The sequence below is a fragment of the Cricetulus griseus genome, chromosome 2, assembly GCF_003668045.3.
Source record: "Cricetulus griseus strain 17A/GY chromosome 2, alternate assembly CriGri-PICRH-1.0, whole genome shotgun sequence".
Taxonomy (NCBI): Eukaryota; Metazoa; Chordata; class Mammalia; order Rodentia; family Cricetidae; genus Cricetulus; species Cricetulus griseus.
In genome coordinates this window covers 440,947,554-440,971,613 of record NC_048595.1, presented here as the reverse complement: position 1 = coordinate 440,971,613, position 24,060 = coordinate 440,947,554, and the positions used below count along the sequence as shown (strand labels likewise).

At 44.4% G+C, this 24,060-nt stretch overlaps 1 protein-coding gene across 1 annotated transcript in view; it reads left to right on the top strand.

Annotated features, from left to right (window-relative positions):
- Positions 1-15,140, top strand: part of LOC113833598 (atherin-like) — a 28,151-nt gene extending 13,011 nt beyond the window's left edge. The window contains exon 3 of the mRNA XM_035441117.1: positions 13,777-15,140. The gene's annotated coding sequence lies outside the window, so the exon portion shown is untranslated. The remainder of the gene's footprint in view (positions 1-13,776) is intronic.
- The last annotated feature ends 8,920 nt before the right edge of the window (positions 15,141-24,060 follow it).

Below are 24,060 nucleotides of genomic sequence, written 5' to 3'. Positions count from 1 at the left end.
TTAAAGAAAAGCTTAAATAAAATGGTAGGGTGTTTGCGTGGGATGTGTTTCCACTTTCCCATATACTGTCAACCATCTCTAGATGACATATGATACCCAACACAATGGGAAAGCTTTATAAATAGCTATTACAGGCCTCAGTAGACTAGAGACCCATCTGGGCTGCATAAGACCCTGTCTCAGAACAATAGCTGTCGCTCTGTGTTGTTTAGGGAACAAAGACATGAAAGAAGTTTGCAGCATTTCATACACAATCACAGGCTAACTACACAGTCCACAGTGACTCCTGGAGAGTGAAGCTATCGCCGGTCCTGTCTGCACCACAGATCAACCATAGTGCTTCCTCAGCATGTGGGAAACTCAGATTTTGTTTTCTGGAATTTTTTTTTCCCTGTGTGTGTATGTATGTGTGTGTATGCGTGCGTGCGTGCATGTGTGTGTGTGTTGAACTTGTGGTACAGAATGCTGACTCTGGTGTTCTATGGCCCTGTCATTATCTCTTGTTGTCACCCACTGGGGACAGTTCTGTAAGCCAGGGCTGATGTGGGCAGGGAAATTGGTGAGGAAGACACCTCTATTTTCTCTTTCACTCCTCCCTCTAATTCTATCCTTCTTTTCCTCCACTGGCTCCCTGCACAATGCAGCCTCCTGTCCGGGCCACACCCTTTCTTTCTGTTCTCTGTTCAGCAACACCACCCAGAGCCTTTTGTTTCTCTTCTAAAGGCAGCTCTAGAAGCTTCCCAGATAACCCACCTTCCGTCCATCCCTGGGCTACAGGAAGAAGGAAATCTTTAACTGTAGGTGAGTACTGGGTAAATGCAAGCAGTGTGGTATCCCATGTGGGTTACCCTGGCCCCACCCACTTCCCATTCCCTGGATAAAGTACATCCTCTCCTGGGTCATCAGAGCCACAGACCCTGTAGGCCAGGCTGCTTGAACTTGGACAAGTCCTTGGAGCCTCGTATAAAGTACAGACTCTGACCACATAGGTCTGGGCAAGGGCCTGAGATCTGCACTTTGCAATGCCAGAGAAGTTATCTGGCCATCTGCTGCTTTCATGCTGAGCAGGGAGCCATAGTGACCCTGTCTACTGGGATCTCCATTAGTCAGCATAGTATGGGTGCTGGTGCTGGAGCTTACACACACATAGCTGTCCCTGGGAACAGCCTTTCTTGCCCTAATGCACGCTATTAAATTTCTGCATAGAGCCGATTTTGATGGCAAAGTCCTCTTTGTAGCATGCAGGAGCCTTCAATCCCAAACACTGAACAAAATTAAAATAAAACAACACCCCCAAATCAAAAACAAAGACAAAGAAAAGTCCCATGACTTAAAAAAAAAATGTTTTACACAGGGCTGGGCAGATGACACAGTGATTAGGAACACTTGCTGATCTTGTAAAGACATGGATTCTGTTCCCAACCTTCACATGGCTGCTCACACTTTAGTTCCAACGGCCCTGATGCCCTCTTCTGGCCTCTATGGGCTCCAGGCCTGCACATAGTGCACAGACATAGATTTCAGGCAAAATCCCCAAACACAAAAAGATAAAAAAAAAAAAAAAAAAAAAAAACCCAAAAACTTCAAGCCATAGTTCTCTATTCAAGGAAACCATCTCTCTCTCTCTCTCCTCTTCTCTCTCTCTCTCTCTCTCTCTCTCTCTGTGTGTGTGTGTGTGTGTGTGTGTGTGTGTATGTGTGTGTGAGAGAGTGTGTGTATTTCCTCAGTTTTATTGTTATTGTTTCATTTTGTTTTGAGACAATGTCTCATGTCGCCTAGGTTGCTTTAAACTTGCTATGTGGTGGCTGGATTTGAACTGATGTCACCCCGTCTTCCTGCCTTGACTTCCAAGTGCTGGCGTTACGTGCATATGCCATCACACCCAGACAAGTCCCTAACAGTTGCTTAGAAATGAGTTCATTCCTGTTTCTTTTCCTTAAAAATCACTTTCCTGGTTTCTAAAGGTCTTAACTATGTCACCTCTGTATACTGCCTACCTAATTTTTAGAGGCAGGAAGTCACTCTCAGATTTATAAGGTCAGATGTTCCCAGCAGGGCCAGTGTGTGTAGTACCCACAGATGGATGAAGAGACAAGAGGGACAGTGGCCAATGGGGAGGACCAGTGGTGGACCACGGCTCTATCTAAGAAACTACCTAGTCTAACCACAGACAGCACTGCCTGTGCTAGCCTGTGCTAGCCCTATGATTCAGATTCGGGTTCAGACACACTAGCTGCCTGTCTTGTGAGAACTTTCCCCTTGTTCAGGTCTTGGTTTCTGATTCTGCAAAACAAAGCCTCTAAAATCCCAATCCTATATAATCTTATGGTATTGCTGGGAATGGACCCCCTCTGATGATCTCATCAGAACCTTAGAAACTTAATTCCCACACATGCAAATGGTCTTTTACATTTGTACTCATACTCCTAGAGCAGCCGATGGAGTCTGGGGATACTCGCCTCTGCAATCTGATTTTCTGTCCCACAGTAGTGGTGTATCTGGGCTCACCCGGGGTTAGCATAAACATGGAGTCCTAGGCTCACCTGGGGTTATCATGGAGTCCTGAACTGTTTAACAGGTAGCCCTTGAAGAAAAGCTCTGTGTAACACAGGGCACGGGAAATTCAGGACACCATGGTAACAGAAATGCAGTCATTTCCTTCTCTGAGCTGTCAGGGTGGGCAGAGTGCAAGTTAATACCTCCTCATCATTAATTAACTAACTTCAAGGGTGTACTCCGAGGACTTACGGTAAGCCACGCTTTACCTTGGCCGTGGCGTCTACAGCCCAAGGATCTGGGCCACATCTTTCTCTTCCCGTCTCCTTAGTTCATGCATTTATTACCCTGCAGTGCTGGAGCTTTCCCTTGACCTTGACCTATATAAGCTGAGCTCCAGAAGCACACTTGGAGGACTGGAAGTTGGTGAAGCCTTGGTAGGGCTTCTGTGTTTGTTTGGTGGGGGGAGGGGAAGTGAACACTGATGAATAGAGCTGAAAGCCTGGGACGGTAAAGCATGGATCTTTAATCTCCAACTGAAGAGACAGAGGGAGGAGAGATTAGTAATGGGCAGGCAGATTTAAACTAGTAAGAAAAGCAATGTGACTAATGGGAAAGTTTCATTAAATTTTACTGTATGGCATCCTTCTCTCTCCATATAAAATCAGCAAAGCCCACATTACACACACACATGTGTTGGACTGGAGTGTGGAGTTTTGGGAGGGGGGCATGCTGAGTGGGTGGAAGGACTGTTGGCATCACTTAGAGATTCCAGCTCCTGCAGCTGTGGGTGTAAAGACTGGGTCCAAGCTGGGGGTCCCGCCTCGCCATGCTCGCTAGAGCAGCCTCTGTGTCTCTAAGGAACTACTAGAGTGTTGCTCCATCCTGGGCTGAACAGGGCTACGCAGAACAAGATGTGGGAGAGGGCCCAGAGACAAGCACACTGTATTTTAACTTGAAGTAAAGTCCCCGTGACGGAAATAGACAGACGGTTCACTGTGATGGGGGGAGTTGGGGGGAGTGGAACTAATGATGCAAAGTGAACCGGCTTTATGGAGCCGGCTCCTCTGGACTCTGCCTCCATCTTTGTGTCACCTGTCTTCTGGGTACTAGAGACATCAGTAGGCCAGTCACACTGTCATGAGACAGAGTCTCCAAAGCAAACACCCCGTCTTTGTTATTCCAGATCCTAATGGTGGCTCAGGTCCATCTATGAGCCAAATAGATCAGAGAGGGCAGGAACCTGAGTGATGGGTAATTGCCTCATTTCTGATGTACCTTAGTGAAGCTCACAGTGGCACTCAGACTGCAAAATGACAGGGTTGAATCAGTCACCTGGTCTCAACAGTGTCTCCAGCATCGTCTTAAACTTTCCCCCATCTCTGTGAAGGTGCAGAGCTTTGGTCCCTCTGCAAGCATTGCACAGGCTTCTCTGCAGAGCAGGGGCGTGTGTGAATCCTTGGACAGATCTGGGCTCAGATGGTCCCAGAGATTCCTTAGTGGACAGTCAATAATGGTTGCCTGGATGTTGTCCCTCTCCAGATTTACACATGGAAGCTCCAACTAACCCTCAGTGCGACTGTATTTGGATGCAGGCCTTTTGGGAAGCACTTAAAGTTGAATGAGGTCACTTGAGGAAGGTACCTGAGATGAAGTGTGGTCCTCAATGCCCTTATCCGAGAGCTCATTCTTTCTATGGATGCATACACCAGGAAAAAGCCATGTGAAGGCAGCAAGGAGGTGGTGATCTGCAAGCCAAAGAATCCTTAACAGGGCACAGCCATGTTAGCACCTTCACTAAAGACTTCCAGGGACTAGAGAGCTCAGTGAGTAAAATCCTTCAGTTCAATCCCCAGAGCCTGAGTTCAGTTCCCCAAAACCCACATAAAAGAAAATCTGGGTATAAAGCCAGACATAAGGGTGCATGCCTTTAATCCCAACATTCCAGAAGCAGAGGACACACGGACACACACACACACACACTCACACACATACGGTGGTACAGGCTTGCAATCCCAGTGTGCTGGGAGGTGGAGACAGGTGTCTCCTGGGGGCTTACTGGCCAGCCAGTTTAGCCTAATCTGCAAGCCCCAGAATAGTGAGAGAATCCTGTTGTAATAAACAAGAACAAAGTGGATGGTATCTGCGAAAGGACAGCTGAGTTGATCTCCAGACTAAACACTGGCATGCACACACATGTACACACAAAGACTTCCAGCCTTCAGGAATATATAAAGTAAATTTCTGGGTTTTTTAAAGCCATCCAATCTATGGTACTTTGTTATAGCTACTGGGGCTAAGATGGCTTTCCTGGCTTCTTAACTCCTATTCTCCTAGAAACTTACGGGCACTAAACACAACTATACCCTAGCTGGCAAGCAATGTGGCAACATATTTGGAAAATGTTTATAGTATGGGCCTTGCAATTCCACTTCTGAGCCTCTTAAGAGAGTCGTTTCAATGCAGGAAAGAACCTGCACGCCTAGGTTAGTCTTTCAGATTATCCCATCAGAGGCCTATGACAATGTGGAGTTTTACTGCAACAGGGAACTGTGTCTAAGTGGTGAATATGGAATAGGGAAGCTATAACCATGAGGCTTGAATAGCTATGCTGGCTAGTGTTTATTGTATAAGTGATAGTGTCCTGGTTAGCTTTTTATTGTCAACTTGACACAATCTAGAATTCACCTTGGAACAGAGAACCTCAACTGAAGAATTCCCTCCATCAGATTGGCCTGTGGGCATGTCTCTGGGGGAATTTTCTTGATTGCTAATTGATATAGGGCCCAGCCCACTGTGCACAGCACCATCTCTGGGTAGGTAGGTGCTCCCCAGCTGTATAAGAAAACTAGGTGAGCATGGACCAGGGAGAAGCCAGAAGCAGCTTTTGTTTATCTTTTCTGCTTCAGTTCCTGCCATGACTTTCCTTAATGCTGGACTGAGACCTGGAAGTGTAAGCTGAAATAAACCCTTTCCTTTCTAAATTGGTTTTGGTCATGTTTATCTCAGCAAACTAGAACAGCATCAAAGTGGGAAAAGTGTTGTATAGATTTTAAGAAGGAAAAAGTGCTGGGGACATTTTAACCTAATGTGTGAAAATTATGTGCCATACAAAGAACATTAGAAAAAACGTGATACAATACAATTTACCCAGAGAGATGGCATGTTGGGGAACTTTCCATGTGTTCACTGGAGCTGAGGGTTCATCAGAGAACACACAACACCCACTCTGTGGCTTCCATCTTCAGCAGGATCTCTCTTCAAGCACACTTCTCTTCCAGGAGTTTCTGGACCCACGAGGCTTTCCAGTCCTGGTGCCAGGGGCTCCATTTTCCCACAGAAGAGTAATTCTTGTCTAGGTCCGTGTCTTTCATTACAGCATAAACAGCTGTCGTCATCTTCATCACCTTAACTGCACACCTGGTTAATGAAAAGCCTCTGTCAAGCCCACAGCCAAGACCAAGTGTGACTTTCCACAGTATTATACCAGCCAGCCATTCTACTAGGGGGTGTCACATGGCTGACGCTTCATGACAGAATTCCCTGGAACCAGACCCTTCTGAGTCAGTGCTCAATCCTCTGTGGAATATCAGGTGGCTTCGGTGAGCTGATACCTTCCTGGCCGTTGACATCAGGACCCTCGTTTCTGCTTGCAGTGTGTGCTGGGTGCAGCTCTATGACTCAGGCCAGGATTCCCTTGTTACCTTTATACACTTCTCAAGTGAACACAGTCCTTTCAGGGTTACTTTTATTCAGGAGATAACTGTTTTCTATTTGTATAGCACCTTCATTCACTTTTGAAAATGTTTTCTCTCTCTCTCTCTCTCTCTCGGAAAACAAAACAGTGTTCCTCCCCAGAAGCTTTACTCATCTAGATAACTGTTCTTGAGTTCCTTTGTGGCTATCTTATTTGTATATATGCAAATATATATGAATATTCTGTAGGTCTTGAAGACAAAACAAGACCAAATTAGGATTGTGCTGGGTACTGTTTATACATTTTTCAAGTCTATATCCTGGGAATCTTACATATTTGGAGGACTTTACATAATAACATGTTCTCTCTCTCTCTCTCTCTCTCTCTCTCTCTCTCTCTCTCTCTCTCTCTCATTTGTTTGACAGATTCTTACTTTATAACCCAAGCTTGCCTGGAACTCTCAATCTTCCTCAGCCTCAGAAGTCTAAGATCAGAGACATACACAACTACTGTGCCTGGCACACTTGCACATGTGTGCGCACACATGCACACACACACATTTGTAGTGGAAATACTATAATTCAACTGTATCACTACAACTGGGTTGTTTTGTTTCATCATCCTTTGTTGGCTGTGCTGGAATTGAACCTAAGACCTCAGGCATGCTAGGCAAGCACTCTAACCACTGAGCAACAGCCTCAGTCCTAGTATTTTTAGCCAGGACCTCATTATGTAGTCCAGGCTGGTCTATAACTCCTGGTCCTCCTACAGAGTGTTGTGGTTCCAGGTGTGCACCACCACACCTGGCTTGTTGTGTTGTGACAGGTGACATAGTAGGTAACCATTCTATGAATATGACTGTGTATGTACCTATATTTATAGCCTACATTCCTTTTCTAAACAAATGATTAATTGATTAATTAATTTTCTTTTAAATAAGGGCTCACTTTGTAGCCCAGGCTGGCCTCAAACTCAAGGGCGATCCTCCTGCCTTGCTCTTCTGAGGGCCGGCTTTACAGGCATGTTTCACCATATCTGGCTTTACAATGTAGATCCCTTTTCCTAAAAGTAAATAAATAAACAAATGAACCAACAAGAGAATAAATGAAAAAGTAAACAGAGCCTGTCATGGTGGCATACAGCTTTAATCCTAGTGCTTGAGAGCAGGTACAGGCCAGCGTGATCAACATATGAGTTCTGGGACAGCCAAAGTTACATAGTGAGACCCAGTCTCAAACAAACACCCCTCCATAAGTTTTATTACATTTTAATTACTTATTTTCATATGATATTTGTGTATATGCACCTAGGCATGCCACAGTGCACATTGGAGGCCACAGGACAGCTTTCAGTAATTTCTTTCCTTCCACCGTGTGGGCCCATGGCATCGAATTCCAGTTGAGGTCATTAGGTTTGATGGAAGGCACCTTAACCCCATGGCCCCATAGGGCGAATTCTTAATGTTAGAAAAACTGGGTCTACGGTATCCTGAATTTTAAAATGTGACTTCTGCTGGTACTGCCCCCAGAGAGGTTCCTGTAGTTCCCGGTACCAACGATGTGTGAACCTGCCAGGCTCTCCACACTCCAGCTAAGCAGATCTTTGAAGAGTGACCTCATCCGTGACTTAATGACGGCACCATCATTATGTAATTTGCATTTCCCCAATTATGAGGGAAGTTAAGCACCATTTAATGTAATTATATATTTGTTGGCTGTTTACATCTGTGGCTCTATGAAGGGCTTTGTCCTTTTCTAATTATTTTATTAAGGAAATTAGCTTCTTATCTGGTTATGGATTATAAATCTACCCTTGGTTTCCCTTGTAAATATTCACTATTTGAAACTTTTTTTTTTTACAATGAACATTTAAAATTGTGTACCTATCAAGTTGGATGATTTTGCCCTGGTTTCTAGTTCTTCTGCTTTTTTCTTTTTTCTTTTCTTTTTTCTTTTTTTCTTTTTTTTTTTTTTTTGAGAATTCTCCAGTCCAGAATTCTAAAGATCTGTGTTCATTTCTCCTACTGTTTATTAAGTCCACAGCTAAAACCTTCTGAGAGTTGAACCATCTAGAGCAGCTTAGGTAAATAGAAACCCACTAAGCCTTCTTTCTGGCCCAGTTCTTACTTTTATTTAATGATAATTTATGTTTAGATAGTTGTATGTAACTACTGGTCATTTTCTAGCAAACCAAAATTCTATACATGTATAGAATTCTTTTTTCCTCTCCTTTTTTTTTTTAAAGTCTCTATAGCCCTAACTGACTTGGAACTCACTTTGTAGTCCAGGATGACAAAAAATTCATGCTAATGTACATTAATCTCAGCCTTCTCATTGTTGGGGTGAGCAGCACCAGCCAGTACACCCAGGTTAGGATTTACATGAGCGCTAAGACTGAAGTAAGGCTCACACCTCCTCCATTGTCAAATGCCTAACCAGTGTTCTAGCATCTCCTACAGAACCGACCTGTTCCCTGGATTTGAACTGTCTCTGTTATCACAGGTTCAAGTCCCATGTATGTGTGGTTTATTTCTGGACCTCCACTCAGTTCCATTGGTTACAGGGAAGCATCCTGTTTGCACTGGGCTCCCAGAAAGCTTATGAAGCCACTGGCTCTCAGTGCAGTAGGGTGACTTAACAGACTGCCTCTTCACTAACCATTACACAGAAGGAGGCAATTCATTCCTAGTTATTTCCTATTCTCTTTTTAACCTTATGGTTTTCACCTGAACTTACCATGATGGAAGAGAAAATAAGAAATGGATGAAGGTTTGAGCACTGTGATTTTAAGAAATAAGCATGGGGTGGGGGTGGGGGCGCTGGGCTGAGGTCAACATCAGCACCTCTGTGTGTTCATATCACGTTTCTGGACCATGCCGTCCAGCACAGCTATGTGGCATGCAAGCCTCCAACATCTGTCTTCCCACATCTGTCCTCTCTCTTACTCTCAGGAAAGGCTGGGTTTGTACCTTCTAACAAGAAAGTACCACTGATTATTTCAGAATGCTCTTCCTTTTTTTAAAAAATAAAAAAAATATTTATTATACGGTGTTCCGCCCAGGCCAGAAGAGGGAACCAGGTCACATTACAGATGGTTGTGAGTCACCATGTGGTTGCTGGGAATTGAACTCAGGTCCTCTGGAAGAGCAGCCAGTGCTCTTAACCTCTGAGCCATCTCTCCAGCCCCAATACTCTTCCTTTTAAGAAAAAAGATTGCTGGCTTTATAACACTAATAAAGAACAATTTCCGTGGAGTTTCAGGTTCCACATATAAAAGAGACCCACAGTGAAGTCATCTTCTTGTCTCCTAAGGAATTGATTTTTTTTTTTTTTTTAGATAAAGCTTCATGTAGCCCAGGCTGGCCCCAAACTTGCTACACTGCCAAAGTTGATCCTTCTGTTTCTACCTCCCACAGGCTGGGATCACAGGCCTATGCCTCCACTTGCTCCTAGAATATTTGATTTGTCAATTGAACGACCATCTCATAGTCAGGTTCTGACTTGCGCTTCCAGCACACCTCACCGGAGTATCTGCACTCCTTACTCATTCCCCTAGCCTTTCCTGTCTAAGTGTGAGGGTCAGGGCAGGGGGAGAAGGGGATATCAGAAAGGAGCCGCCCTTTCAGAAGTATTCTTCACAGGTCTTCGTGGTTCTCAGTTGCTTTAGCCATGATAGGTATCTCAGGTGTAGTCTCCACAGTCATGTTTAAGGGAACAGCTCTTGCTATTTTCTCTCCTGACTGAAATAGCATTCCTAAGCTCCTATCTCTTGGATCTGCTCCATGGCCTTCTGAAACTGTGGTAGATCTGCCATCATTGGGTGCCCTCAGGGCGGGTTCCCTAACGTGTACCCAAGAGTATCCTTTTAGTATTCACTGACCCTCAAAACTCAAACATCATGATGGGTGTGGTGCACATCTTAAATCTCAGCACCAAAAAGGCAGAGGCAGGCAAATCTCAGAGAGTTTGAGGCTAGCCAGGTCTACACAGTGAGTTCTGGCCAGTAGGGGTTACTTGGTAAGACAATGTCTTAACAACACCCCTTCTCCACCAAAAAAAAAGAAGAAGAAAAAAGCCACACCAAAACAAAAACCTCAAATAGTACCTCTTTCCACTCAGGAAACAAAAATCTTCAGCCTTTCCTAAATTCTCTTCCTTTCTCTGTTCTTTGACATAGTCTAGTTCCTTTCCAGAGCTCTTGAAATTCAGCACAAAATACTACAGCAACAGCCAGCTAAAGCAAAAAGAGAATTTGAAGTTGGCAGGGCAGGTACTCAATCCATGTTGAAATTCTTTCCCTGTGCTACTGGGAAGGCTTTCCCACTTCCAGCAGAGGTGGCATCCATTCCATCTGGGAGCAGGGAGTGCTGGACAGTGGGAAATCCTACACCTGGCTTGGCAATGCACTGCTGTTGGTCAGAGCCAAACTGTGCAATACAAGTGTAAGCCATAGAGAAAGCCAGATGATTGGTATGGGTTATACAGCTCCTCATGGGACCCAGTAGAAATGATAAGAGGTATCTGATTAATGAGAAATTTAAAGAAGATCCAATCTGTGCCTCACAGGCAGCAGTCTTTTACAAATTCCCCAGACCAAGGCTATTGAGGGACCACATGATCACAATGGGCCTAATTGTCCATTATTGAAGACAGTCCAGCACAGTGGATAGCCAGGGATCCGGCTGTGGGAAGGAGGTGGCATCCAGTTCCAATGTCCGTTCTATTGTTGGGGTACAGAGACATTTTCCTCACCAATGAAACACAAAGGGGTATTTTCTTTGGTGCCAACACTAGCTTTGAAAGTCAGGCTGCGGAGGCCTCTGGTGTCATATTTAAGTGTGGGTCCCTTAAGCTGTACATGAAGCCTGCCTGGCCACTCAGTACTCAGCTCTCTGAATCTGCCTGCTTCAGCATTTTTTTTCTCAAGCAGAGTAATTATTTTGGGATTGCACCCCTGGAAAGGCCTGTTAGCTGGTCCCGAAGTGAACAGAGGAAATGGTGTCAAAGGAAGGTAACGCGTGTTCTGACTCTGGATCTGGAATAAGTCTGAAGCTGTCCCTAACTAGACCATGGGCTGCCATGACAAAGCGCTACCAACTGGAAGCTTGAAATGGCAGAAATTCATTATGGCTGCACAAAAAACGCATCTGGGCTTCAAATGGCAGAATTATGATTATGAGCATGATTTTTATATTTTTAGTGTATTTATGTGTATCTGTCTTAGTTACTTTTCTATCGCTATGATGAAACACCTTGACCAAAGCAACTTACACAATAGAGAGTTTCTCTGGGGATTACAGTTTCCGAGGGCTAGAATCCATAACCATTATGGCAGGAAGCATGGCAGCAGGTGTGCAGGCATGGTGCTGGAGCAGTAGCTGAGAGCTTACATCTTGAGACAACAACCATGAGGCAGAGAGAGAGAGCCAATTGGAAATAGCATAGGCTCTTGAAATCTGGAAGCTGGGCTCCAGTGACATACATTCTCCAACAAGGCCACACCTCCTAATCCTTCTCAAACAGTTCCACCCACTGGAGAACAATCAAACCATGACAGTGTGCATGGGTGCATGTGTGTGTAGAGGTCAGAGGACAACTTGTGAGAGCCATTCATTCTCTCCTTCCATTATGTGAGTCCCAAGGTCAAAGTCAGTGGTTAGGCTTGCTGGCAAGCACTCTTTACTCACTGGGCCATCTTGCTGCCTATCGATGAAAGTTCTTTATTTGGTGATACAAAACCCAAATTGATACATTAAAAAAAAGTGTAAGGCTGGATGTTTGGTGGTGTGTGCCTGTGATCCAAGCTCTCATGAGGCCCAGTCAGAAGAATCAGGAATTCAAGTTAGCCTGTGCTACATGGTGAGTCCCAGGCCAGGCTGAGTTACATGGTGAGAACTTTCTGTCCCTCCCCCAATTGTAGAGGGTCACAGTTAACACCTGAACTAGTAAGATCTGTTGTCAACAATTCTCCATATATCTCCTACTCTTTGTGAGCACCAACCTTTGGTACAATTGAGACATGGCATTTTTTCCTTCGCTATGTCTGTTTTCTCCTGAGATCTGAAGTGAGAACCCTGTCTTGAAGGCAAACACTTGTCAAGCTTCTTCTGACTTCTGGGCTCTTTAATTATAGTCCTTTGTCACCAACACCCATCCTGTTTCCTGTGCTTGCTCTTATCTCTGCTCCCTCCTATCAGTGACTCCAAACTATGTCCCCAAAGGGCTGTGGATTCCACCAGCATTGATGGAACATTCCATCTATTCTGTCTTTCCAGTGTACTCCCTTCAAGTTCAGCCTGATAACTTCAGACTGCTGATGCTGGTGATTGGGGTGTGGAAGGGTTTCCCACCGTCATCCCTCCCCTTACCCTATCATCCTCACTTCCTCTCATCATTCCCCTCATCCATTTCTTCTCCTCATGTCTGTACTCCCCCCCCCCCGTGTTCCTCCTCTTCTCCATCATCTCTTCCTTCCCCCATCATTCATCCTATAACTCCCATATCCCATCTTCATCCTGTTTTCCTTGGTCCCAATTTTCATTCTCTCCCTCTTAGGTTCTACTAAATCTTTCCAGAAAAGAGCCCATGGCATTGTGTCTGGTATTAAGGTCCTGCAGCCTGAGCTGGGGATTTGAAAGAGGATGGGGGAGGGGTCCAGAACCAGCAGAAAAACTTGGCTTAACCTGTTGTCTTCTGGAGGGGCCTGCCCTGGACAGGACCTGACTGCCTCGACTATAGGGCCACTGTAGGCTTTGCAGGGGTGCAAAGGTCTCCTTCCTTCCTTCCTTCCTTCCTTCCTTCCTTCCTTCCTTCCTTCCTTCCTTTCTTCCATCCTTCCTTCCTTCCTTCCTTCTTTCCTTCCTTCATTTCCTTTTTTCTTTAAAAAATTCAAAACAATCTATTTGTGTGTGTGTGTGTGCACGCGCGTGCTCGTGCACACATGCTTGCAGGAAATGGTAGCTATTGTTAAACATGGCTCTGGTGCTGTTTTAAAAAGCTTTGATTAGCTTTATGGCTTGTGGGTCAGGTGGCATGAGTTCATCTCTCAGCCCTAGTGCTAGCATTTGGCATCATATCCTTTCATCTCAGAGTATGTACCTGGTAAGAGTCTGTAATAGATGGGTCCCTGGGGCAGTGATGAAGATTCCAGAGGGCTTGTGAGGTCCCTGGACCACAGCATGTAGCCAACACTTGGCTGGGGTCCCCAGTGCTGCCTTTCAGGGTCAGTAAATGGCATCCCTTCCTTTGACTTCAGAACAAAGGCAAACTAAGAAAACTCAGCAGACAGAACTCAAGGTCACCTTCAGAGCTACATTCCAGGTTCGGGGAATGGCCTTCTAGCTCTCTGTCTGTCATCTCGACCTGACGTTGGCCTGAGGGAGAGCTGGGTTCATGCCCAGCTGCTGTACTTTGCCTTGGTCTGAGCAGGGGGAGAGGACAGTGGTGGATTGGGGAGGGGAGCACCAGGGGAGAGTTGGCTCTGGGCTTCCAGCTTGAGGCAGAAGGCCTGGAGTATTCTGGGAAATCTTCCTCAGGAGGGCCAGAAACTTGTTCCCAGTTTCACATGAGACCTTCCAATTCCAGGTACCAAACCTCTGTGAATTTCCTAGGGGCCTGGATTGCTGGACAGATACTGTTCCCATCAAGTTGGCTGGTGACAATAAAGAAATGATGAATTCCAGGTCACCTTTTGGCAAGGTTGAACGCCTATTCCCTGTTGCCTTTCCTACCTCAAGCTCTATCTGGCTGTGCTGTCTGAGATCGCTTCTCAGAGTGCTGTCCTGTGATCAGTAGCATCCAGGACACTCGCAACAAGAATAGACACGGAGAAGCCACACCATATCCAAATGCATGACCAAGTTCCAGGGAGAACTGATGGGATGGCTCGAGGAGTAAAGGACCCTGCTGCCAAACCTGAAGACCTGAGTTCAATCTCTGGGTGCAGAAGAGAGCCTGCCTCCACAAGCTGTGCTCTGACCTCCATATGTGTTCCATGACATGTGTGCAGGTGCACACACACATTAAATGAATGTAATAAAGAAGAAAGAAAGAAGTTCCTGGGGATAAAAAAAAACCAGAAGCCTATGGTTGTTTGCCAGCCAGAGCTGAAAGTGTGACCAGCCAAAGAACCAAAAGCGGAGTAACTTTTTCTTTTAAAGTCCTTGTGAATTAAAAGTCAAAGAAATGAAAGATGAGCATCACACAATCAGGATTCAAGTTCATCTCTGGCTCAGACAGAGGACTCCCCCTCCTCTATCCTACTCTAGGAAAAATGATGAGAGAGCCCCTGGGGAAGACACAGGATACAAGACAGAGAGGACTGGGCATAGGGATGAGGCTGCTTACCAACAGCTACAGACATATCATGACCCTCCTAGTGCTAATAGCCAAATGCCAGCCCGGGAGATGACTGGCATTGTGCTTACTTTACAGGAAAAGAGGCTGTGTAAGGTCAGATAACTTACTCAAGGTCACATGGGGTAGCTGGTGGAGACAGAACTCAAGCCAACTCCCATCTGCTGATAGCGTTTATAGCTACAGTGTGACATCCCATCACCTCAGCTGTGTTCTGCTGTATGGAAGTGAGTCACAGTTCCTGCCTGCACTCATAAAGAGGGGGCCGCATGAAGGTGTGAGGTGTGGTCATAGGAGGCTGACATCATGTGGGTGTTTTAGAGTCTGTTCACCATGGTATCTCCTGGAGGCCAGTTCTCAAGTAATGTTCAGAGGCTATTTTTCTGGACAGCAGCACACTAAGTATACAGAAACTCTCTCTCTCTCTTAAAACTTTATTGGGAACAGAGGTCCCCTTCCTTAAATATTCCTGTATATGCATGTTCAAGCTCAGCATCCCATCCCCAAACACTTTTTTGGAAAGAATATTCTTTGTGTTCCATGAAGAAACATATGAACAAAATAAAAAGAACCTGGCGAAACACTTTTGCTTTGTAAAAATGGCATGCCATGACCAACAGAACACATGGATGGCCAAGATAGACTCTTGTCTTTTATCTCCAATGCAAGGAGGAGCTTGGCTGGTCCTCATTGGCTGAGGTTCAGCCTCACAGTGTACTCCAGACTGGGTAATTTGAAAAGCAGTGTGAAGGTCATGAAGGGAAGGCAAAAGGGATATGGACATTCATTCCATATCATCAAGTTCTGGGGATGTAGCAGGGGATTTGTAGAAAGACAAGTTTTTACCAGCTGGGTGGAGAGGATTTATGGGATCTTGTCCCTTGGCAGGATAGCCACCTCTGATAGAAAAATATAATTTCTTGCAGTAATGTGATGGTTTGAATGACAATTGTTCCACAGGCTCATATATTTGAATAATTGGTGGCCAGTTGTTGGCACTGTTTGGGAAGCATTAGGAGGTGTGGCCTTGTTGGAGGAGATGTTTTGGGGCTGACTTTCAGGTTTTAAAGCACCAGCCATTCCCAGTTAGTTCTCTCTCTCTCTCTCTCTCTCTCTCTCTCTCTCTCTCTCTCTCTCTCTCTCTCTCTCTCTATGCTGCCTCATGCTTGTGGGTTGAAATGTAAGCTCTCAGCTACTGCTCCTGTGCCTGCCTCCCTGCTGCCATGCTCCATGACAGGATGGTTATAGACTCTAACCCTCTTGAACTGTGAGCCCAAAATTAAATGCTTTCTTGCGTAAGTTGCCTTGCAATTAAAAGACTAAGATACTACTCAATAAAGAATAAAGTCTTTGTGTAAATGAATGAAACAGAACAAAGCTGAGTTACTCTACCGGGTAGCAATATAGTTGGCAAAGGTGGACTTTTCTAGAAAACATTAGAGACTACTCTGGAAATGAAGCATGTGCTGGATGACAAAAGCAAACACAGCAAAACAAAACAAAACAAAACAAAAAAACATTTGCAATAGGGATATTTCATGGTGTTGTGAAAAGCTTAAAGTCCTATGACTAAAGTTGTCTGTGAGATAGCCTCTGGGAACCACTGAGTCAACTTCAGGTGACTCAGCAGTACAGAGAGGATGGACCAAGAGCAGAGTACAGAATTCCGGCCATCCCCGGGAGGTCTCTGCCACCTTCAGAACATCACTGTGGCAAAGAATTCCCAGTGTGTTAGTTAGTTCTTGTATTCACATGTAGCTATTACAAATGCCACTTACAGAGGTTGACTCATTGACCACAGTCCACACAGGCAATGGTTCCCCAGAAACCATTTGTAATAGGCAATAAACAAAAACCAAAATGAAACAAACAAAAAAAAAAAACCAAACAGGAACCTTCCTCATTGGTAGAGTCCCGTTCCTTTTGGGGGCCTCTTGCTCTCGCCACTGATCCTTAGCTCACATCAGACACTGACCATCTTCTAAGCAATGGACTTGGCATTGAAACCAATTGAGAGGCATCTGAGATCTCTTCATTTAGCTGGGTGAGACAGCTAATATTCTGTCCCATGCCTCGTTCATGGCAATTGTTTTTTGCTTAAATGTAGAGTGGAAGGTGATTTAGAGTCCAGGAGGTGGGAGATTGGAGCTCAGTGTAGACTCCCACACCACTTCCAAAGGCCACCTTTGTCCCATCCCACTCTTCCTGAGGAGTTTTCCCTTCCTGGGCCCCTTTTTCTTCCCCATTCCTCTTCTCCTGGTGCTTATTTCTACTTTTCACTCCAGATTTCCCTACCAGACTAGAGGTTCTGCGCACACTTGGTGTTAACAGCACAGGCAATGAGAATTCTTTTTACTTAAATGATGGTGGCATGCTAAGGGCCAAATTACAGCATTTTTAACAAGTACAAAGTTATTTGCCCTCTAAGCATTTAAACTTGCTGGAAGGTCATGACTGTCACCAAAGCAGTTCAAGGTCACATTGGAGGCGACTGATGCAGCTTGAATTTTCAGCTGGGAGGAGGTTGTGAATTTGAAGTAAAGCTCATCTAACTTTTCTCTGCTAAGTCTTAGGAAAGTGACAGTGGCTTTGGGGGACACGAGGCTTTTCTCTGTCTTGTTCCCCAAGGGAGAAAGTCTTTGCCCTTGGGCAGAGTCCTGCAAAGTCAACAGCATGGATGTTGCTCTTGGCACCTTCAGTTACTGTGGTCTTTCCCTTGGGACCTTGCCAACAGGATGGTATGGGCATTTGGTGCCAAATGACCCAGAAACAGAGGCTGTGAGCTGAGCAGAGTGGAAAACTCCCTTGTATCCACATTGCTGCCAGAGGAACTCCACCTGTGGGTTAACTGAGATTACTTTATACATAAAGCAGAAAGAAAAGCCTGTACAAATTTGCCTCACAGAGAGCACAAGTCTATTCTCAGTGTGAGCCCAATCTCGGTGTGAGTCCACTCTTGGTGTGAGTTCACTCTCATGGCAGAACTTTCTGTGTTTAGACTACTTCAGCCAGGGAAACACTTGCAAGCCGCTGCCACCTCATGGTGCTGATCATGTTTTCTCCCCAAATTAACACATTTAGGAGTTGACCTGACTGTTTCAACCACTGAAAGATATTATAGGAGGACAATCTTTTTTGTTTGCTTTGTATCTCAGGGTGCAGTGATTTGAATAAGGAATGTCCCCTGCAAGCTCACATATTTGAACACTTGATCCCAAGATGGTGGCACTGTTTGGAGAAGGCTAGAAGGCATGGTCTTGGCTGGAGGAAGTATGTCACTGGAGGCAGGCTTAGAGAGATTTTATTTTTCCTAAATTCAGATTTATTTTACTTCATATGTACAAATGTTTTGCCTGCATATATGTAAGTGCTCTCTCTCTCTCTCTCTCTCTCTCTCTCTCTCTCTCTCTCTCTCTCTCTGTGTGTGTGTGTGTGTGTGTGTGTGTTACAATAGTCAGAAGAGGGCATCGGGTCCCCTGAACTGATCCACTGTGTGGGTGCTGGGAACTGAACCTCAGTCTTCTGCAAGAACAAGTGTTGCTAACCACTGAGCCACCCCTCCAACCCTGGGTTTTGAGAATTTAAAGACTTATGCTATTCCATTTGGTTCTTTCTCCTTTGAATTGCAGTTCAAGATGTGAACTTTTGGCATCTTGCTCCAGCCACCATGCCTGCGCCTTACACCCATGCGTCCCTGCCATAATGAACTCTTAATCCATCTGGAGCTGTAAATCCAAAAAACTCTTTCTTCTGTAAGTTGCCTTGATCATGGTATTTTATCACAGCCACATACAGGATCACCAAATCCTGTGTGTAATAGCTTCAATTCCAGGCATCCTGTCTTCTTCACATCACCCCGTTTAAAATAAAATAATGCCACGTTATTATTCTCTTATCTCCCACCCTCATTCCAAATTTTGCTTCATTTCTCCCCAAATTTTCTCCCCAAATTTTGCTTCAATCCCCTGGGATTCTGTTTTGGGTAACTTATATGTCTTCACTGTTTTTTTCTGGATTTTTACACACATGCTTTGGTGAGTCCTACTCGTTCCTTTATGTGTTTTGAAACTCACCTTTCTCAGCTGTCCTCTGACACCGTGAGTTACGTGCTTCTCAGGTTGGCACATAACTTCACCCCCTCTTCACTGCTTGTACAGGTCACACCTGAGCCAGGAGGCCTCTCTTTGCTCACAATCCTCTCATGTCCCGGAGGCTTCTTTCTGAACTTCCTGCAGGCAGTGTCTCAGAATGACACCTCCCCAGCACATGGCTCATCACTTCCGGCCACTGTCAGGCACCTGCCAGCTTGCTTTCTCTTTGGCCGTGAAGTCCTGATGGATGCGATGCTCTCCCAATCTGAATCCATTTTTCTGCTTGAGATCTACTTTCTTTCTGGGGACAGATGAAGTCTCTGTGCTGGAAAGCAGCCATGAATGGCCAAGCACCACGCACTGTCACTGAGAGCTTGAGCTGCAACAATGTATCACTTTTGATTGCTCCTGACTCATAATTCCGGTGACAAGTGTTTCTGAGCCTAATGTTTTAATCCCTGGGAGACCCAGGTCATAGCAGCTGTAAAGGAGACTGGGATGTTTGATACTATCATTCAACTTGACAGGATCTACCCAGGAGACAAACCTCAGGGCCTGTCTGGGAGGGAATTTTTAGATTGGGTTAATAGAGGTGGCAAGACCCACCCTGAATGTGGGCAGCTCCATTCTGGGAGCTGGGATCCTGAACTGGGTAAAAAGGGGAAAGCAGTCTGAGAGAGGCATTCCTCTCTGCTTCCTGAGTGGGAACATGATGTGACCGGTCATCTCATCTCCTGGTGCCGTGCCTACCCCACCATGTTATATCACAAACCACAAGCCAGAGAAAATTCTTCTCCCCTTAGGTCAGGCATTTGGACACAGAAGCAAAAGTAAATAATATAGAAACAAAAGAGCCCATTTAGCCAAACCCATCCAGAGGACTTAGAAATCCTGGTCTTCATCTTAGCTATGTGCAAGTGAGGTTTGCTTGACTGACTGATGACTGACAATCCAGCATGAGAAAGGGGGAGGGGTGTGGGCATCAATGGTGAGGTAGGAACTACACAAAGAGAATTAACTGTGGTTGGTGTACAAGTGAGGGCCAGGAGGATCTTGGTGGCCTTGTCCAATTTGAAGAACCTGATTTGGGTCCTGTTCCTGAGAGGCTGTAGACCCTAGAGAAAGGCTACAAGGTGAAGAAAAGCCTCAGTGTCCTGCGGCACCATGGCTCCCATGGGCTTGCAGCCTCTTGCTTTCCTTCTCTTTTCTGGCTAGATTTCATCTCTAGTCTTCAACTGAGCATGGATACTCAATTTCTTTTTTTTTTCCAACTTTTTAAATTTGAATTAGAAATAGGATTGTTTTACATGACAATCCCAGTTCCCTTCTCCTACCCGTCTTCCCCTCCCCCCCCAAATAAAACCTTATCTGTCACATATCTTTTCTGCTCCCCGTGGATGGTGAGGCCTTCCATAGGGTGTCATCAGAGTCTATCGTGTCCTTTGGGATAGGGCCTAGGTCCACCCTTGTGTGTCTTGGCTCAGGGAGTATTCCTCTAAATGGAATGGGCTCCCACAGTCCACACCTATTCTAGGGATAGTTACTGGGTTTCTACAGGAGGTCCCATAGATTTCTGAAGTTTCCTCATAGACACCCTGGGATCTGGATCAGTCCCATGCTGGTATTCCAGCTATCAGACTGGGGAGCAAGAATTCCCAGATGTTCAGGTCAGCTGTTTCTGTGTCTTTCACCAGCCTGGTCTGGACCTCTGTGCTCTTCACTGGTCCTTCTCTGCATCTGGGTTCCAGTTCAGATCGGTGATTAGTTATGGGTGTCTGCTTCTACTTCCACCAGCTGCTGGATGAAGGCATATAAGTCAGTCATCAATCTCATAATCAGGGGAGGGCATTTAAGGTAGCCTCTCCTCTGTTGCTGAGATAGTTAGCTGGTGTCATCTTTGTAGATCTCCAGACATTTCCCTAGTGCCTGATTTCTCTGTAAACCAAAAATGTCTCCCTCTATTATGATATCTCCATTCTTGTTATCGTGTATTCTTCCCCTGACTCATACTTTCTGCTCCCTCATGTCCTCGGCATCCCTCTTCTTCTCCCCTTCTCATTCTCCTAGTCCCCCCCCCTTCCCGTGCTCCCAATTTGCTCAGCAGATCTTGACCTTCTCCCCTTCTCCAGGGGACCATGTATGTCTCTCTTAGGGACCTCCATGTTTATTAGCTTCTCTGGCAGTGTGGATTGTAGGCTGGTAATCCTTACTCAATGTCTAAAATCCGCATATGAGTGAGTACATACCATGTTTGTCTTTTTGCAATTGGGTTACCTCGATCAGAATGGTTTCTTCTAGATCCATCCATTTTCCTACAAATTTCAAGATTCCATTGTTTTTTTCCTCTGAGTAGTACTCCATTGTGTAAATGTACCATATTTTCTCTATCCATTCTTTGGTTGAGGGGCATCTAGGCTGCTTCCAGTTTCTGGCTATTACAAATAGTGCTGCTATGAACATGGTTGAACAGATGTCCTTGTTGTATGAATGTGCTTCTTTTGGGTATATGCCTAAGAGTGGAATTGCTGGATCTTGTGGTAGACTGATTCCCATTTTCTTGAGGAGTCGCCATACTGATTTCCAAAGTGGCTGTACAAGTTGGCACTCCCACCAGCAGTGGAGAAGTGTTCCCCTTTCTCCACATCCTCTCCAACATGAACTGTCATTGGTGTTTTTGATTTTAGTCATTCTGACAGGAGTAAGATGGTGTCTCAGAGTTGTTTTGATTTTCATTTCCCTGATGGCTAAGGATGTTGAACACTTTCTTATGTGTCTTTCAGCCATTTTAGATTCCTCTATTGAGAATTGTATATTTAGTTCTGTACCCCACTTTTTAATTGGGTTGTTTGGTGTTTGGGGGACTAGCTTCTTGAGTTCTTTGTATATTTTGGAGATCAGCCCTCTGTCAGATGTGGGGTTGGTGAATATCTTTTCCTAGTCTGTTGGCTGCCGTTTTGTCTTGCTGACTGTGTCCTTGGCCTTACAGAAGCTTCTCAGTTTCAGGAGGTCCCATTTATTAATTGTTGACCTCAGTGTCTGTGCTACTGGTGTTCAGGAAGCGGTCTCCTGTATCAATTAATTCAAGGGTATTTTCCACTTTTTCTTCTAATTGGTTCAGTGTAGCTGGATCTTTGATCCATTTTGACTTAAGTTTTGTGCAAGGCGATAGGCTTGGGTCTATCTGTAGTCTTCTACATGTCTGCAACCAGTTATGCCAGCACCATTTGTTGAAGATGCTCTCTTTGTTCCATCATATAAATTTGGATTGTTTGTCAAAAATCAGGTGTTCATAGGTGTGTGGGTTAATATCAGGGTTTTCAACTCTATTCCATTGGTCTACCTGTCTATTTTTGTGCCAATACCAAGCTGTTTTCAGGACTATAGCTCTGTAATAGAGCTTGAAGTCAGGGATGGTGATGCCTCCAGAAGTTCCTTTATTGTATAGGGATGTTTTGGCTATCCTGGGTCTTTTGTTTCTCCATATAAAGTTGAGTATTGTTCTTTCAAGGTCTGTGAAGAAATGTGTTGGGATTTTGATGGGGATTGCATTGAATCTGTAGATTGTTTTTGGCAAGATTGTCATTTTTACTATGTTGATCCTACCTATCTGAGAGCATGGGAGATCTTCCCATTTTCTGGTATCTTCTTTAATTTCTTTCTTTAGAGACTCAAAATTCTTTCACATTTTTGTACAGGTCTTTCACATTTTTGGTTAGTGTTACCCCAAGGTATTTTATGTTGTTTGTGGCAATTGTAAAGGGTGATGTTTCTCTGATTTCTTTCTCCACCAATGTGTCATCAGTATATAGTAGGGCTACGGATTTTTTTTAATTAATCTTGTATCCTGCCACTTTGCTGAAGGTGTTTAGCAGCTGAAGGAGTTCCCTGGTAGAGTTTTTCGGGTCACTAATGTAGGCTATCATATCATCTGCAAATAGGGAGAGTTTGACTTCTTCCTTTCCAATTTGTATTCCCTTGATCTCCTTTTATTGTCTTATTGCTCTGGCTAGGACTTCAAGGACAATATTGAAGAGGTATGGAGAGAGTGGACAGCCTTTTCTTGTCCCCGATTTTCAGGAATTGCATTGAGTTTCTCTCCATTTAATTTGATGTTGGCTGTCGGCTTGCTGTATATTGCTTTTATTATGTTGAGGTATGTTCCTGTTATCCCTGATTTCTCCAGGACCTTTATCATGAAGGGGTGTTAGATTTTGTCAAAGGCTTTTTTGGCATCTAGTGAGATGATCATGTGATTTTTTTCCCTCAGTCTGTTTGTATGGTGAATTACATTAATGGATATTCGTATGTTGAACCATCCTTGCATCCCTGGGATGAAGCCTACTTGATCATGGTGGATGATTTCTCTGATATGATCTTGTATTCGATTTGCTAGGATTTTATTGAGAATTTTTGCATCAATGTTCATGAGGAATATTGGTCTGTAGTTCTCTTTCTTAGTTGTGTCTTTGTGTGGCTTGGGTATCAAGGTTATTGTAGCCTCGTAAAAAGACTTTGGCAATGTCCCTTCTGCTTCTATTTTGTGGAACAATTTGAGGAGTATTGGTATTAGCACTTTGAATTTCTGGTAGAATTCTGCAGTGAATCCACCTGGCCCCTGGCTTTTTTTGGTTGGGAGACTTTTGATGACTGCTTCTATTTCCTTAGAGGTTATAGGTCTGTTTAAGTTGCTTATCTGTTCTTGATTCAATTTTGGTAAGTGATAACTGTCCAGAAAATTGTTCATTTTCTTTAAATTTTCAAATTTTGTGGAGTACAGATTTTCAAAGCATGACCTGAAGATTCTCTGGATTTCCTCAGTGTCCGTTGTTATGTCCCCCTTTTCATTTCTGATTTTGTTAATTTGCATGATCTCTCTCTGCCTTTTGGTTAGTTTGGATAACGGTTTGTCTATCTTATTGATTTTCTCGAAGAACCAACTCTTTGTTATATTGATTATTTGAATTGTTTTCTTTTTTTCGACTTTATTGATTTCTGCTCTCAGTTTGATTATTTCCTAGTGTCTGCTCCTCCGGGGTGAATTTGCTTCCATTTTTTCTAGAGCTTTCAGCTGTGATGTCAAATTTCTGGTGTGGCTATTCTCTAGTTTCTTCATGTGAGCACTTAGAGCTATGAACTTTCCTCTTAGTACTGCTTTCAAAGTGTCCCATAAGTTTGGGTATGTTGTGTCAACATTTTCATTGAATTCTAGGAAGTCATTAATTTCTTTCTTTATTTCTTCCTTGACCCAGGAATGTTGCAATTGCGTGTTGTTCAATTTCCATGAGTTGGTAGGTTTTTTGCACTTTGATTTGTTTTTGGTTTCTAACTTTAAAGCATGGTGGTCTGATAAGACACAGGGGATTATTCCAATTTTTTTGTACCTGTTGAGGTTTGCTATGTTGCCGAGTATGTGGTCAATTTT